A 16,144-nucleotide genomic window follows, 5' to 3' on the forward strand; every position below is an offset into this window, starting at 1 on the left:
TTTGCAAAGATCTGTTCATCTATAATTAAGAGTTGATGACTCCCATTGGGACTATGTTGGCGGAACGCAAGATGCAGCAATATTTGAGTGAAAGCAGGCAAAAGTATAACCATTAAAGGGGGAACAATGACTATAATTTAAATAAGATTTGGGTGGTTGCAGTGTTTGCATAATCCCTCCTGGCATGCAAGAGCAATAGAGAAGCCTGTGGCTTTGCTCTCCTGCTGTGTTTCAACAAAAATGGAAAATTGTAATGAACAGCAACATTTTTCCTATCTTTCATATTCACTCTCTTCTTACTCCCCCTTCCTCCATTCCTTTAAGTGGAATGCAGTCTACTTAAGGATTGCATTGTAATGAAAGTAGTGTGTAGCTTGGTAAACTCTGCATTGGATTCTCCAAATCGGATGCCTCTTGCTGCAGGTTCAGGACATAAATTAAAACTTATTTAATACATGTTAACCCAGTAAAGGCAGGTGACATATAGTAACCTGAATTATGTGAATTTTTATTAAGGTTCCCTAGTTTCTGTATTGGTTGCTACTCCTGCAATAGCGCAGTCTGGTGCTCTTGTATTTGCCTTCCCCCCACCCCCCGCCCCCTTCTAATTTTTTTTTCTTTTTTTAAATAAATATCATTGTATTTTGGCTTAAAGATAGTTAAATAAGTTTCAGTATTAAGTAAACTTCTATGACCCTGCCTATTTCCTGTCCTGTCAAACCTTTCCTTGTAAGAATAACAGTGTCCTTTTATTTGGTGGAGTGTAGCATGATGTTTTTGGCAGGCCCAACATTTTTGACTTGCATAAATTTGTGACCTCAAGTGCAAGAAAAGTGAATGCTTGCTTCAGTGCCTCATGGTTTCTGCCTAAAAAGAAAAAGCGTCCACATCATTAACCATTACAATTTCTGAAGGAAAATTATCAGCACACTTATTCCAGCTGATTGCACATGACTGCACTTCCAAAGAAAAGAATCAGAAATAAAACTAAGTACTTTGCACCTAGTTATGTAAGGTACCAAAAGTCTGAAAATATAGGGCAGGCTGTACTGCCTTACTGGTTTCTAGAATTGGCACACATGGCACTTCCCTCACTAACAGCTATTTGGCAATCTCTACCTCAGTAAGGATGTGATTCTGCAAAGTGGGTCTGCTGCTGGGCAAAGAATGTCATTGTATGGTTAAAGGTTGCAGGATCAGGTCTGAAGTGAATTAATGTAATTATTTTCCTAAACTTTCCCTCCATTAACCATGTGGTTGTTTAGCTCTTTGCCACTGAAGTGATGCTTTTCCCCTACTCTGTTAGAACACAGCAAGAAAACCTTTTACCCTGCCAAGTCTGAAAACCCAACAGATTAATTTTATAATTTGTGAGCCCTCATCCAGAAAGTCACTACTGTATTTTAATATGTAAAATTTGCTTAAATAAACATATGCAAGCTGTATATGCACACTTACTTGTTTTCCCCTTAGACTTTAATTTTTTTTGGTTATGTCACAAAAATGTAACATTAATCATTGGCTACTTGGGAAACATTTGTATAGTAAATTTTGTAACAGAAATAAGGGGTTTGTATCAATTAATATTGCTTGTAGCCTTAACATTTAAAGCTGATATTCTTGAATTGAAGAAAGTTATCTTTTGACTACTATTGATTACAGCAACGGAATTTGTTTGTTTTTGTTTTGTAAAAGGAAGAAGGAAAAACAAACACTCATGAGTGTAGTGTCTTTGGCCAGATTCTTTTAACATGAGTATTTTGTGGTTTATGGATTCCTAGTCCGAAAGGTTGTCTCCAAGTGTCCAAGACAAAACAGCTATGTGTCCTAGTTGGAAGAAAATTTCCCCTTTCCTTTGCAGCTAAGCTAATTGTGCCATGTCTAGCAAGCACGGCGGCGTGTAGTATCCGGTGTTGCCTTGCTAACGCACCTCAGTCCTGACCACAACCTTCCTGCCTGCACTAGCTTGCACTCCGGTCACTGCTAAATTACAGGTACCCTTCCTTAGGGTGCAGGACAGCATCAAGGAATCCCACTTGTCAGGTTTTCACAGCAGCAAACACAAAACACCACTCTCACTTTCTTACGCTTCCACGTAGAAGTTACTGCTGGCAGTGAGCCAAACTGTCAGCATTACAGGTAATTCAAGCCATTTAAATTCTGCAAGAATAATATTTTTTTTGGTCCATCCTATCCTATGACGTTATCTTAGCAATACATAGGCTGGCAGCAAAGAAAAGGAGGAGGTCTTGTTAGGGGAGAAAGTATGGTATCTCAATCCTGTTCTTACCTCTCTTCTCAACTTGCATTAAGGCATTAGCAATGTGAAAAAAACTGAAAAAGGAGTTGTGACAATGCCAGGAAATCACGGGTCCAGCAACAGAGAACTCATTGCCCTCCCTGGATGTGAAGAAGAGGAGACAGCTGAGTCAGAATGGACTGAGAGCTCCCACTTCATCTTGGTGAGGTTTTTGGTTTGGGGGTGGGGGGATTGTGTGGTTTTGTTTGTTTAATATTAATCATATGAATTAAATTATAAAAGTCCTCCAGGAAAAACTGGATAAACCTCACTGCCTGGAAGACTGCTACCAAATAAAAAGCCAAACTGCTGCTCCAGGGAGGCAGCAAGGTACTGGTATTTTTGTCTGAGTATCATTCCTCACAAGCGCAGCACTGTACATCTTGCTATCAGTTTCTAGCAAAGAGAGGCTTTAAGAGCAGCTTTAAAGAAGGCTGCACATTTCTGGAAGCATGACATATGTTGTGTCCCACCCCAGGTCACCTGCACAGAGCCTCCAGACTGCTGTTCATAGATTTCCCAAATGCCAGCTAAGTAAGACTAATAGTCAAAACAGGCGAGCTTTCACCATTGTATCTTGAGCAGGCTGGAAGTCTGCTGTGTGGGAGAAGTAGCCTCTGTTTGCATTTACTTTTTATTTGGATGACCTTTGAGATGCTTAGCATTTATGGACAGCCTAGACTGAGCAGAAAAACACAGCTCAGGCACTTTTGAGTAGTTTGGTTTCTACAACAGGATTCTGGATTTTTCAGTCCTGTCTGCTCCTGGGTAGCTGCTTGCCAACAGGACCTACCTTTTTATTTTTACATCATCAGTTTCTGCTAATAAAGTTGATTTTAAAACTATGAGAACCTACATTAATAACAATAATAAAAAAACTGGACTCCACCTCTGTCCCCCTACTCCTGAGGTTTGCTATTCAAATGTTCAGAACATGTGCTGAAGGCATGGCTATGTATATATTAAAGCATGCAAATGATCACTGATGCCAGGATTGCATACAAGCTAAATGAAAAATTATTACTCATTTGCAATTACTCCAAGAAATTTTGAGTAGCTGCCAAAATAATAGAACAGCTGGATGAGGAGAGGGATAGGGTCTGTTTAAGTTGGCACTTAGGCTAAAGAAATTAATGCAAAGCCACAGCCATGGTTGTCTGGAAGACTCAACTTTATCACAGTGTTGGGCGGGTGTGCAACAACAGGCATTGATAAAGCAGTGTGCTAGTAACATCTGCCCAGCAAATGCGTTATTCCTTCAGCTTCCATTATATTTGAGCTGCTGGAGAACACCAGTGCCTCTAGAGCCACAGATCAGCAAAAACAACGCAACATTGAAATCAGGGCTCTCTGGCTGTGGTAGGATTGTTAATCATAACACTACGTTGTTAGTACTAACCCAGGTTAGGAATGAAACTGGGGTTTATTACAAATACTGTGACTGTGCAAACAGAGTAGATGTGCAGAAAGCTAAGGCTTAACTCTTATCTTGTGATCCCTTAGGGTCTCCCTGGATAGCACCTTTTCCCCTCATGCCTTTGCTCATTGACCTCTACCTTCTGGTTTCCCAATCTTTCATTTTCTAGGTGTGCCGTCAGCCAGCAGGCAATGGTAGGAGCGTTTAAATAGATAGTTGAAAGACTCATGTGAAACTTGTTCACTTCTAATGAACAGTAGAGAAGTAATTTAAGCTGTATTTAATTGGTGCAAAGGAGAAGTTCTTACAAATTAGGCATTAGAATCAAAATTAGACCTAAGAGCAAAACTCCTAGTTTAGTGCTCTAAAGCATATGCCAAGAGCCCAGGGAAAACCCTTTTGTTACAACTCCATCATAAGTCTATTAAATTGCCTCTTCTACTGCCGCCTTATGATAAAGTACATTACACAGTCTCACTGGCCTGTGCATGTTCCTAAAGTCTGGTGCTGTTGCTGGCAAAGCTTTATTATATTCCTACATTACACAGAGCACTGTGCAAATGCTAAACAAAAGAGAATGACATCCAACTGCTAACAAAGACATGTTCGGTATTCAGATTTCCCCCCTTTCCCCATAGCCAAACTGGCAATCAGACAAAGGCTTCTTCTGAATCCTTGTTCATTGCGTGAAGCACAACTCAATCTATCACAAAATGGTACTAATCGTGGCCTTCCACAGCTCTACAACTAATATTTTTAAAGTTATCCTGCATGCTAAATATAACTTTCAGTGGCTGAGAACTGTGAAACCGATACAGCCCTCATCAGAATGCTAAGGGTACTGGCATTGCTTTAAAACTACCTCCATAGTCAACTTCAATAGTTTCTATGCACATAGATCTTCAGCAAAAGTCAAAGGATTGCACACTTTAATAGCTGTGGAAATATTTTATTCTCTCTGAAAAAAATAATTGGATTCATGTTTGTTAATGCCCAATACCCAAGGTCAAAAAGCACGTTCATATATTTGGCCAGAAACATTTCCTTGCAAGAGATCAAGATGTCAGAAAGTTATGATTGATCAACAGTAGGTGCCCAAGGGATTTGAATGAAAACATTTGGAAGTCTTAAATCAATAGCTGTCACGAGTCCTCTATCTATAAATGCAGTTGGTTTTAGTAAACATCTGTTGGGTGTTTTTAATTCACCTAAAGAAAATATATTGGAATTAATTTTTCTGGGACATCAGATCATTAATTGCCAAAGAACTTTGGCACAATTAAAAGGAGTGAGAGTCAGACAGAACACTTCAAACACTAGTTAGGGCAAATTCTGAATGTTTGCCGAGTGAAATGCAATTGTTCAGGGTTTGTGCGCTACTTACTCCTGAAAGATGACAAAACCTGCCTAAGGAATAATTACTGAAAGAGACAGCTGTGAGGTGGGACACACTGTTAGCCTCGTAGGATCTGTATACAAGAAGCAATAAATATAGAATTACATCTGAGATACAGTATAGTCATAAGACTCAGGGTCCTTCTGTCAGAGTTTCTTTTCTCCATCAAAATGAAACTTAGAATGCTTCTGTTATTTTACAGACCCAAAGTTATTCCTAAGGGCAAGAACTAGTCAGCTATGTCATTGTCTCCCCAGGGAAGCTGTGGAAACCCCTTTGGCTTGATGCAGACAAAGAAGGGAAAAAGCACACCACAGAGAACAATCCTGCATTGGCTGATGGGATGAGTAGATGACCTAACGGGTCTTTTCCATCTATAATTTTATTCTGTGGCTTTGATGCTGAAGGCCCTGTTGAGATCCACAGTGCTGTTGCTTTCCTGGAAGCTTTAATAAAGATCTGGTTTGGAACTGAGAGTAACTAACACCACTGAGCAAATAACTCTTGTATGGGGTGACAGGCAACAAGAATGCCAGCGGGAACATGCCCCATCATGCTAGTTGTGTTTATTCCGGCCCTTAACATCAAGATTCCCCGAAATACTTGCATCAATATATAGTAACTGCAACGGATGTCCATGTGCTGCTTACTTCAATACAGAAGAAATACAGTGCATAACCACTTACTGTACTGTTTACCCAAGATATTGCTTGCATATATAAGGTCCCATGTCTGGCCTGGCCTGAAGACTTTAATTCATTAGGAGATGCAGGAATTCATCTAAAAATCCTCGGTCAGCAACAAACGCGTCAGTATTTCTTCTCTATTCTTCACCTAGTCCGTTACTATCAGAAGGCTACTTCCTTTTCGCTACAGCACGTCCTTATGTTAAGATTGGTACAAGCTCACAAGAGCCACTTTGTCACATTTATTCTTCAGTCGAAAGACCAGACTTTATATTTTACCTTGTTGCCACTGGAGTCACTTCTGGGGCAAACACAATTACAGTTATACCTCAAAGTAGAGCAGGAAGATTCGCAATCTCTCTTGTCACCCAAAACTTGGGCTTGATTCTCCATGTGAGATACACCACTAGCCCCTAGGGCAGAACCAGTTTGCCAACAGTTTCTGTTGGTCCGTAGAGCAGAGCTCCTCAGCTAGCAGTCAGGTTTCCAACAGTTTGCAAAGTCTGAAGATATTTTGCCAATACAGTAACTGAATGAAACATGGTAGAATGTAGCCTACGGCAACACAGATCTGAATCTAGAAATCTAGCCTGCGGAGGCATGGTGGTACCAGAGGAATATTCTGACTCAGCTGGAGCAACTTCTCAGATCTGAAAGAAACTTTGCCCAATGGGAACTCACAGCAGGTCACAGCTCTGTTTCTCATGACGTTGGCTACATCTGTTCCCTTTTATGCAAGAGAAACACTTCATTAGGGCCCTACGTAACTTTCTGTTGGGCAATACTGGGCACTCCTGGTTTCATCAAATGATGAATCAGTGGGTCCCGTTATTGCTTCATACCTCATACAGTAAAGTTTGGGGTGGGTTCTTGGACAAGAATCTTGGCTCTGAAAGTCATGTTTGATATGATAGCCTTGGACACAGCCATACAATATTTCAAACACTTCTTACACAGTGTATGTGTTTACTTACATCAATAAGCATAAAATTAAAGCCACCTCTTTTGCTATTGTATAAAATAAAAAAACACAACTCCATTATATCTCTTGGAATTCAGGGGGACCCCCATACACAAACGTACCCCGCTACGTGGCTTAGGAAGGTATCTTAGATTCCAGAGCTTTCCTTCTACTGCGGAGTGGCCCTGTGGAGAAACAGGCTCTGGAGTTGAAAGCTGACTGTACGGGGTCCACACAGGCCAGCATCCCTGATACTCAGTGAGCCAAACCGCACAGGTACGTTGAGGCAGAGCAGAACCTGGCACTTCTTAGTAACAAATAAGTTGCTATTTTTAAAAGCCACGTTGGTATCTTTTTTAATGTTTCTTATGACTTCAGCAGATTATTACTTGGCTCTGTTACAATCCAGTTTTCTCTCTAATTTCCAGAGTAAATTTGAAGTCTGACTGCATCATAAAGCAATGAAGAAGCACTAGGCTGTTATGTAAGGATTGAAGGTAGCTGCGATTTTCAAAAATACAGTGGGAGACTGACTGCTGCAATCAGTGGCATTCAGACTGGAATTTAACAGCAAAACTCTTTTTATAGTGAATGGAGATAAATATTTTGAGTCTTAGGCCCTCAGATGTCATCCCTCTCCTTCCTTCAGTCTGGACTGACGTGGGGATGTTGGGCTAAGATTCTGGTAGTTACCCTTAATCCAGCTGTAGACTAAATCCAGCGCAAGTATAAGTGGACAGAAGGACTAAGACTTGCTTCTGCCACAAGTCAGGATTAGTTTCTTTCACTCATTATCCCACAACAATGAAATAATCTTTTCCAGTGACCTATACTAGGTCCCGTAAAACTTTTAAGCATGAAGTTGAAGGTACAGACACGACATTTGATCAGCACAAATCCACTCTCAGACTTATCATGTCTAAACCTAAAATTATCATTAGTAAAACAGGTAATTGAACATAGTGTCAACTGAAAGCCTGTTTAACAAATCAGTCTCTCACTACAGAGACAAGTTCTTGGTGGAGAAATAGTTCTGCTCGTTCCCATTCTTATCTTAATGTAATATTGCTGCTATGTTTTGTCCTCCAGAAAGCACTAGAGACTGTGGCATTGCAGCTTTTTCTTTCTGCTAACTGCCTCTCACAGATGACACACCCTAGCAGTGCTGGGCCTGAGCTTGGGAACATCAGCCTGTTCCAAAAACCGGTTCCCACATAACTACATAATTTGCTGCTATCGAGTTACTGGGCTAGCCACAAATTGACTAATGTAATACTCACTGAGGATCAGGAGGTTGTAACATGAGTGTTTAATTTCCAGGGGAGGGTGATTTGTCCTTTAGTATCACAAACACTTTAATTATCAACACAGAAATAAGTACTAAATCCCCATCTGGCAGCCATGCACAGTATAAAAAGAAAAGGGAATCTGCAACCTTTAACTTGCAGCGATGTACCTAGACATTAGGGCTCTGAAATCTGTCAGTGAAGCTCATACCACTGGTGCTTCCCTATCTGTGGGGAACAGGCCAAGGACAGGCGAGCAGCTGGGACTCAGCACCGCAGAGCATCGCTTGCCTTAGTGTGACTGAGGAACATCATTCTCAGGTTGGATATCGCGCTCTCTCACTCAGTACCTTCAGCCCATAAACCAAACAGCAGAAGTCGTCAAGAGCAATTCCTTTCCCCCCACATGCCTCACTGATAAAACGAAGCTTTTCCCGAGAAGTAATTTCAGTCTTAGAAAATCAAATTAGTCTTTTTCTAAGCTATAAGGGTCTTTTGAATTGCTCCTTGAACTTAGGCTTCACATCACTCACTGCTTATTTCGCATAGTCTATGAAACAAACTGGTTCATAACCTGCAAAGAAAGACACTGCTCCAGCTATAACAACAGCTTAGACTAGAAGAAAACAGGACCTACTTACATCTTCTTCAGTAGCTCAAAATCCTGAATACACTGATCATGTTTTCTTCACCAGTCCAGCTCAACAACACTACAAATCCTCAGAAAGCAGGGGAATGAGAACAGGCTGTAGTTATTGGCTGCAGATGTTTACACCAGCCAGTCTCCTGCTAACTACCTTTAATTGCCAGTGTCCTCCAGCACAGGAGAGCCACATAAACATTTGCAGCTGTCAACAGCCATTTCTTGCTTATGCAATTTCCCAAGGTTATATAAAGATTTTTTTTGTACCAGGCAGGAAAGATTTGCCCTGAAAAATTTTACAAACAACCTTAGGTATCACACTGAATATACCAGACAAATGACTGCAAAATAAAGGTAGTCTGAATTCACTGATTGGAAGCTTGCAGGGAGAGTTCATTGAAAGTCTGCTCACCCTCTGCTAGGGCTGCTAATCCTCTCTGTAACAATCTGCTTTCTGAAGAAGATTTCTAAATGTCGAACCATAAAATCTAAGCTAGGAAGTTATTTTACAGTAGATCATCCTTCTCTGGATATTGCAATACCAGCAATCTTTCTTAGCATTTAATTTGTGTAGTGATCAGTGAAGAATTTAGTCCTAGCACTGTTATATCTCCAGCTAGCTGTTGTATTCACTACATTATTTTATCTTATTAATCTGAAAATGGTTATCATACTTTCATCTAGAATGACTTTATTTGGTCTACAACTACAATTTGTCTTAGTGGCATCGGTAAAAATATGAATTTATTTTGGAAGACGTAATTTTTTAACACCACTGGACTGCCACTCTTGGGACAAAGAGATTTTTATTGCTGGAGATGAGCAAATAAACACATTCAGCTTCCCAAATCGGGCAGAGATGATAGGACCAAATGGTTTGCATGTACTTACTATGGACTTCATAGAATATGTTTCTTCCTGTTTAACCCCTCACTCTCACTTTGCAATTACCTCTAGACTTCAGAGCTACCAGCAAGATCTATTTCATACAGCCGCTCAAAATAAACCATTTAGTTATGTGAGCTCCTCAAGCTCCAAGTGTCATAAGCACAGCTCACCCTTTCCCACCCATGTACACGGCATCCATAGACGTTAACTGTTTTCTGTCTTAATATCCTGAAGATCAGGTGAGACTAAAAAGTCAATCTGAGCAGATTGCAGACACAGGGTCTCTTCCTGCCAGCTCTGCAAAGGGGAAGCAGTAAGTGCCTTTTGTTTGGTGCTTATACTAGACCATGCAGTACTGAGAGTTAATAGATCAGTTTATATTTCTATCTTTCCTGAAAAGAAATTTGGCTTTATGCCGCCTGCTTCTTCAGACCTGAAGGGACCAGGTACTGTGAAAAAGAATGAAGGAGTTCATGTGCTAGGCTAAGCAGCATGCTTTTGGGCACCATTTCATTCCCTAGAGCAACGTTCTGATGCCATGTAATGTCAGGAGGTAATCTGTGAAATGACTGTAAAAAGCAGAAAGAAACTGTGCATTCAAAGGAGCAAAAAGGGAAATAAAAATAATGGCTTGATTTTCAGAGTCCAACCTGATATATATTTGGCTCTAAGTAAAAAACTCTGTGGTATCACAGCACAAGGCGGTCAAAGGATTCTTTTTTTTTTTCTTTTTAAAGAGACATTTATGGCACTTTAGGTTAAAAAAAGAAAGTGAGAAACACTTTCCTAATTAACCTCTATAATGAGAGGGAGGAGCGGAAAGGAACCCCTCATACAGCATTGATTGAAATTGTGTCAAGTGCTGTACAGCTGAACTTTTTCACGGTGACTATAAACCATGAGCTAATTTTAATACTCACTGTTGCTTCCTCTGTATTTGTGCCTAAACGCCTTCTAGTAAAAGTGCAAAGCCACTGGTCAGCTTCAGCCAACCTGAACCAAGCGGTAGGTTAATGTCTAACAGCTGCTGAGCACACGTATGCCTTTCAGGAAAGCAGCAGTGAAGGATAGGCTGGATTAGTTGCCACCCAAACGAAAGGATGCAGCGTGAGCTTCACCTGTATTAGACTGCAGCAAATGGGAAGGAGGCTCTGTCTGTGTGGGGACTAAACCTCACTGAACCTTGGCTCTTCCTAGACATCAAAAAAATCCCCGTACAGGCCATGCCAGACTGCTCGTACTTCAGATTTGAACTCCCACCCCAATATCAGTGTTGAAAGAGCTCCATATAGCAGAAATCCCACAGTGCAGTTGAGACATGAGCTCACCTGTGATCAGTGGGAGGGCGCCTTTAAAATAGCTGTCAAAGAAAAAAAGTTGCTTGAATCCAAAAATGGAGAAAACCTTTTGGTCAGCTTAGCAAATGGGAAGGTATGGGAGAGTTGGCAAAACAAGAGGAAACCGGTGAAATAGCTGTTAAGTAAGAGCAATTAACTTCCTTAGCTTTGTTTTCTGGAATAAGATGCTGATCATTTACTCAGGTAGATGGGAAAATATTGTCACCAGGGGTCGTATGGGCTGGGGTGATGGGAAAGTGTGTGAGCAGGAAGCAATTAAATGGTTGTAAAAGAGTTGGACAGAATATGACATAGCACGCCAGGTCCAGCTAATGAACCTGCCTGAATTTATAGGTGGATAAAACATGTTAAGTTATGGGTCATTTGAGTTCTCAAGTGACAGGTCAGATCTGTGGAGTGGCAAGCATAGCAGCATTACTGAAATAAGCATTGGCAAGTATTATGGGTCTGCCCTTATGTTTAATAACATTTAATTTTATAAGCAGTTCTGGATGATATCAAGTAGCTGTTCAGTCAATTAAATGCACACAGAGAAGTGACTGTGGACGCTGGATTACTGGCACAGGGTCAAGGCACTCCTGGGCGGGTGGGACATCTCTCCATCCATAGAAATTTTTATTTGTTTGTTACTTATGCTCCGGCCCTCTGAGAGCTCAGGGCAAAACTCCACTGACCTATAAAGTTCTGCTTCTGTGCCAAAGTGTCTCCATCAGCCACTTCAGCTGCTCGACACCTACCATCTCACACCCAGGCCTGTTGGTATTACCGAGGTGCTATTCTCAACACATCTGTCCGAGCAGGACCCAGGCTCAGCTGAGGGAGCACCGGGGCCCTTCTCCGCTCTCTGCTTTCCTTTCCCCCGCTGGCGCTGCGGATGGCTGCGCTGAGCATGGGTGAGATCCCAGGGGCACTTCAAGGATTCAGGGTAAAAAAACCTTGTTTCAGTGAAATCAATGGGAGTTTTGCCATTGACTTTGGTGGGGCCGGACTTCATTCATAAAGCGTTGACTGTTATAATAGATTTACCAGCCCCGCAGGCAGCCCATGCAGCAGTGTAATAGATCTAGCACTCTTGCTTCTAGAAATGAATCCCCTGGCTCAGGCCAAGGTCTGCAGAGAGCAGCTTCCCTGGGCCAAGCCCTTTATCCGGGAAACCTACCACCCAGTACTCCGCTGTAAGCCCGGGGCTGAGCGGGGCTGCCTCGTGCCTCCGCCACAGGAGGAGAGGCACGCACGCCGTCCAGCTCTGGGAAAATCCAAAAGCCCACGGAGGTGTGGCCCGGGTGGTTCTGCATTGCGGCGAGCTGGTCCCTCGAGCAAGAGCAGCAAGGGTGGACTTTCCCGGCTTGCACCGTGGCCAAGCGGGTCCTCGGCAGCCTCGGCACAAGCCGCCGTCTGAGCCAGCATCTGCGCGAGCAATGGGGTGAAGTGCGGCCCGTCCGTTACGAGGCAGGGAAACTGCTGCGGCGGCCAGCGCTGACCCGGCGCTACAGCTGCAGAGAGGGCTACGGTCTGAGTGCCGCCTGCCATGCGTACTGCCCTGGTGGGACGGTCGCTTTACTTAAGAAGAAAAAAAGGAGGGGAGAGAGGGAATCCTGCTCCATTGTCCTGCTGCAAGTGGAAAAGGGCTGAACTAATTCAAACCAAACTCAGAACAGAAACTCCTCCCAGGCAGAGACATTTTTCTGTCAACTTTCAGCCCTGGGAGAATTTTTACAGCTGAGCAATAAACTCTTGAAACAGAGGTTAAGGGCCTCACTAGCTCCAGGCTTCTAATACGAGCAGCAGCACAGAGCAACGGGCATTCTTTAATCTGTAGGAATGTGTCAGGCTGACGGGAAGCCGGAGGTACTGGGGGAAGGAGGGGGTTAATCACCACAGTTGCCCAACAAACATTTCCTAATATTGTCACTTTTTACCCACAAGTTACCATTTCTCTGTTACTATAGAGGCAAGATGTTGATACTGGATTCATTTTCTGTGTTTTATTCCTTTTTGTCATTTTTCCCATGAACTAATAAGCCACAGTGGATTTGAAAGTATGAGCAAATGTGAACGCTATACAAAGCACACTTATGTTCTATTGACATTTTCTTCCCACCCTAATAATTTAGAGCTGTTAACATAAAAAAAAAATTAAGATGATCATACTTCCCATCACTTTCATTTCCCAAGTTTATGAAGGAAGAATCATGAGTAATTTCCCATAGTTATTGTTTGCAGCATAACACATGGTCTCAATTACTGGGATAAGAAACAGAGAGAGGGTATTGGTGAGGATAAATGATTTATCTGTGCATTTCATTCAAAATTCATTTTCCATGCTATAGTTTATATTACTCTGATCAACCATCATCTTTCTTATTTCACTTTGTACACACAATCCAACTATTCTGAGCAGGACCCTGGGTCACGAGAGCTCAGTTTGCTGACATATTCTTGGAGCATTGAAGCATACGCAGAGTGACCCTCTATCAAACCTACTTGCTGCTAAAGGTATCTGCCCAAGAAGGGCAGATCTGGACAAATCTAGACCAATAGGACACAAAATAACTGTTGGCTTTCACTTTTGTTTTCATTTCCAAGGAAAGAAAAAGGGGCAACAACTAGTATCAGGATCCACACCCCCATAGAACATAATTCTGTGTATTAATATGCATTTTCTTTCTGGCAGGTGGAGGTATTTCACTTGCCTTTACACTGCCGTTGCCTTGAAAATGCCATTTCTGCATTAATGTAATGACTGGCTGCAGGCCTGTAGCTGATCTCTCTGCACGTGAGCTCTGTCTCTGGACCAGATGTACGGAAGCACCGTGGTACATTGCTGCTTCTGCACAAGTAGCAGACCAGTATCATCGACACGTGACTGTGCTGAACCAGCAGGTACTATAAAGCAGCAACTTTAGCATGGATCACAGCAGTTCGGCTGTGGCAGAATAACTAGATATTATTGCAGGACTTTGTTGTTGCAGTAGATTTGAAGAGCGTGCTGCTGCCTGGCTGGGACGGGCTGGTGGCACTGCTGAGACTCACACGAATGGAGTTTGGTTACTTGCAGATTTCGCGGGGATGGGGGTTCAGCTGACATCAAAGCCAGCGTTCAATTCTCTTTTGCATCTGGTGCTTAAAGCACAATGTTCAGCTGCTTCTCTCATAGGACTGCTCCTGCTTGAGATGATGCAGGACATGAAGTATTTCATGCTCAGGAGGCTGGTGGAGAGGTCCCTCTGTGTAAATCCTTTACCAGTTGTCTGGTTTTTTAAATGAATTCCTGGCTGGTCTGTGGGGAACTCAAGACTGTGCTGTTTGTTAGCACAAATGAGCCCAACGCAAATAATTGGTTTTTTCACCAGAGGGTTGTGCAACTCCTGCCATACTTGGCCTTCAACCTGGGCCTGGTGGTCACGTTGGGACCCACAATTTCCTCCCATGGTTTTGTCTGTGCTGTCACTGTGGAGCAGAAAACACTTTTGTTCCCAGCATATTTGGGAATATGGGAGTGCATAGTAGGCATATGTATGGGTAACAACACGATCTTTAATAAAAATCAGTCTCCTAAATGACATAAATTAAGTGTAAATGCATAATGGGAAAGTCCACAGGGAGCTGGCTTAGTTGAAGAGTGAACTTTTGAAATACAGTTCTTTTTCCTGGTACGTGGCATCTTGTCTTTGCTCCGAGAACATGTGTAGCAGATATTTTTCAGCCTTTTTTTTCCCCTTTCATTGCTGGGTGCTGCTTTCAGTCTTTATCCATGCAACACAGACATCAAACATGATTTTCAAATAAAGACCAGGTCTCTCTAGGACCTCCGCCCATCCCTCACTCAAGCTTTGCTGTGCCATTACAGCGGCTCTCGCAGCCCGTCGCCACTTGGGATTCTTCAGCTCTGGCCTCGTGGTGTATCACGCCGCAGTTGTACCCCAAGAGTAGAAACCGTTGCTGGTCTAACACGTGGCAGCATCTTGCCTCTGTGGTGCTTTGCGCTTAAGAGCTCTACTAACAGAGAGAGGATCTCGGAGCTTTATGTCCTTTGTTGCGGCTACTTCTCCCCGGTGCTACGGGGACGTTGGGATCTTGAAAAAGTACTGGGACATCTTTTACAGGAGCAGATTTGAAAATTGGAGGCAAAAACCCGATAGTGAAAAGCTTTCAGTGAAAGGGATTTATGCCTTTGGCAAGTACAATTTAAACACGTGGAATGGGAAGTCTGTTAAATTCTTTCTTGGTCAGTTACCTTTTTTTTTAATTCAGTAAATGAGGAATTGTCTTTAAGAGCTTATTAATCTACTCTCAGTACTTGCTTAGGTCTCATAATGACCTGGTCCCGACAGACCTTGGGGTTTTTTCTGTTTGGTTTATTTGGTAACTTCTTACCAGCCAAAGTCCTGTGGGACAGCTTTACAGTCCTTCTTAAAGGGCCGGTTGGCTCAGGAGTGTCAGCTGATGGGGAAGGCTTTGCAGCGAGGCTGGTGGCATCGTGGAGCTGGCTACTGTGAGGGCAGATGGCTGTCGATTCACGTCAAATAGTGGTTTTGAGCAGCCGCCCTGTAGAGCCAGCGCTGCCGAGTCGCTCATTCCCTTTCCCCTCTCTCCCAGTTTCCTGTTGTTTCAGCTTTGCGCTGATGTGAATACAGACCGACAGTGCGGTTCCCTTCATATTCCTTGCTGCTCTGCGCTGGCACCTTCCTCCTCTCTTCCTGCCCATCCCTCCTATCACGTGTCTCTCAAAGCAGCAGCAACTTGTGCTATCACCTTCTTCTCTGGACTCAGCACTTACATTCCCAGTTCAGCTGTTCATATTTTGCCTGATAGTTGAAGCCAGCTCCTGCTCAAATATTTTCCATCTACAGTTTATGTTTGGCGCAAAAAGAATCTCATGATCGAGGGGTTTAATGATGATATATATTTTTTTATTTAAAGAGACAAGTTTATGTCTGGAGATCCCTTTAAAGTGCCTGAGTGAATCTAATGAAATCTGCACGAGAAGTGTTTTCAGCTCTTTTCCGTCTTGAAGGTATCTGTGCCATGGCAGAGCTGGCAGCACTGGCAAGCCGAGGCCCGTAACCCTGTTGGGCACCTCTAGGCTGGAGAACTGGCACCACGTCGCTCTGAATCTCAGCAGTTCGGGTACAAAGTCCATTTCTCCGCTGTGTGGTTGGATGTGAGCCATGTTTAAATGCAATATGTGGATGAGGACCATAGGCCTT

General features: G+C 42.8%; 1 long non-coding RNA gene across 1 annotated transcript; it reads left to right on the top strand.

The window, feature by feature from the left end:
* Positions 1-1,589: 1,589 nt before the first annotated feature.
* LOC115341940 lies at positions 1,590-16,055 on the top strand. The gene is made up of 3 exons (XR_003923581.1): positions 1,590-2,462; positions 7,188-7,256; positions 15,952-16,055. It is a non-coding gene; the product is annotated as an uncharacterized LOC115341940 (long non-coding RNA).
* Positions 16,056-16,144: the final 89 nt, after the last annotated feature.

This window comes from Aquila chrysaetos, chromosome 5, assembly GCF_900496995.4.
Source record: "Aquila chrysaetos chrysaetos chromosome 5, bAquChr1.4, whole genome shotgun sequence".
NCBI lineage: Eukaryota > Metazoa > Chordata > Aves > Accipitriformes > Accipitridae > Aquila > Aquila chrysaetos.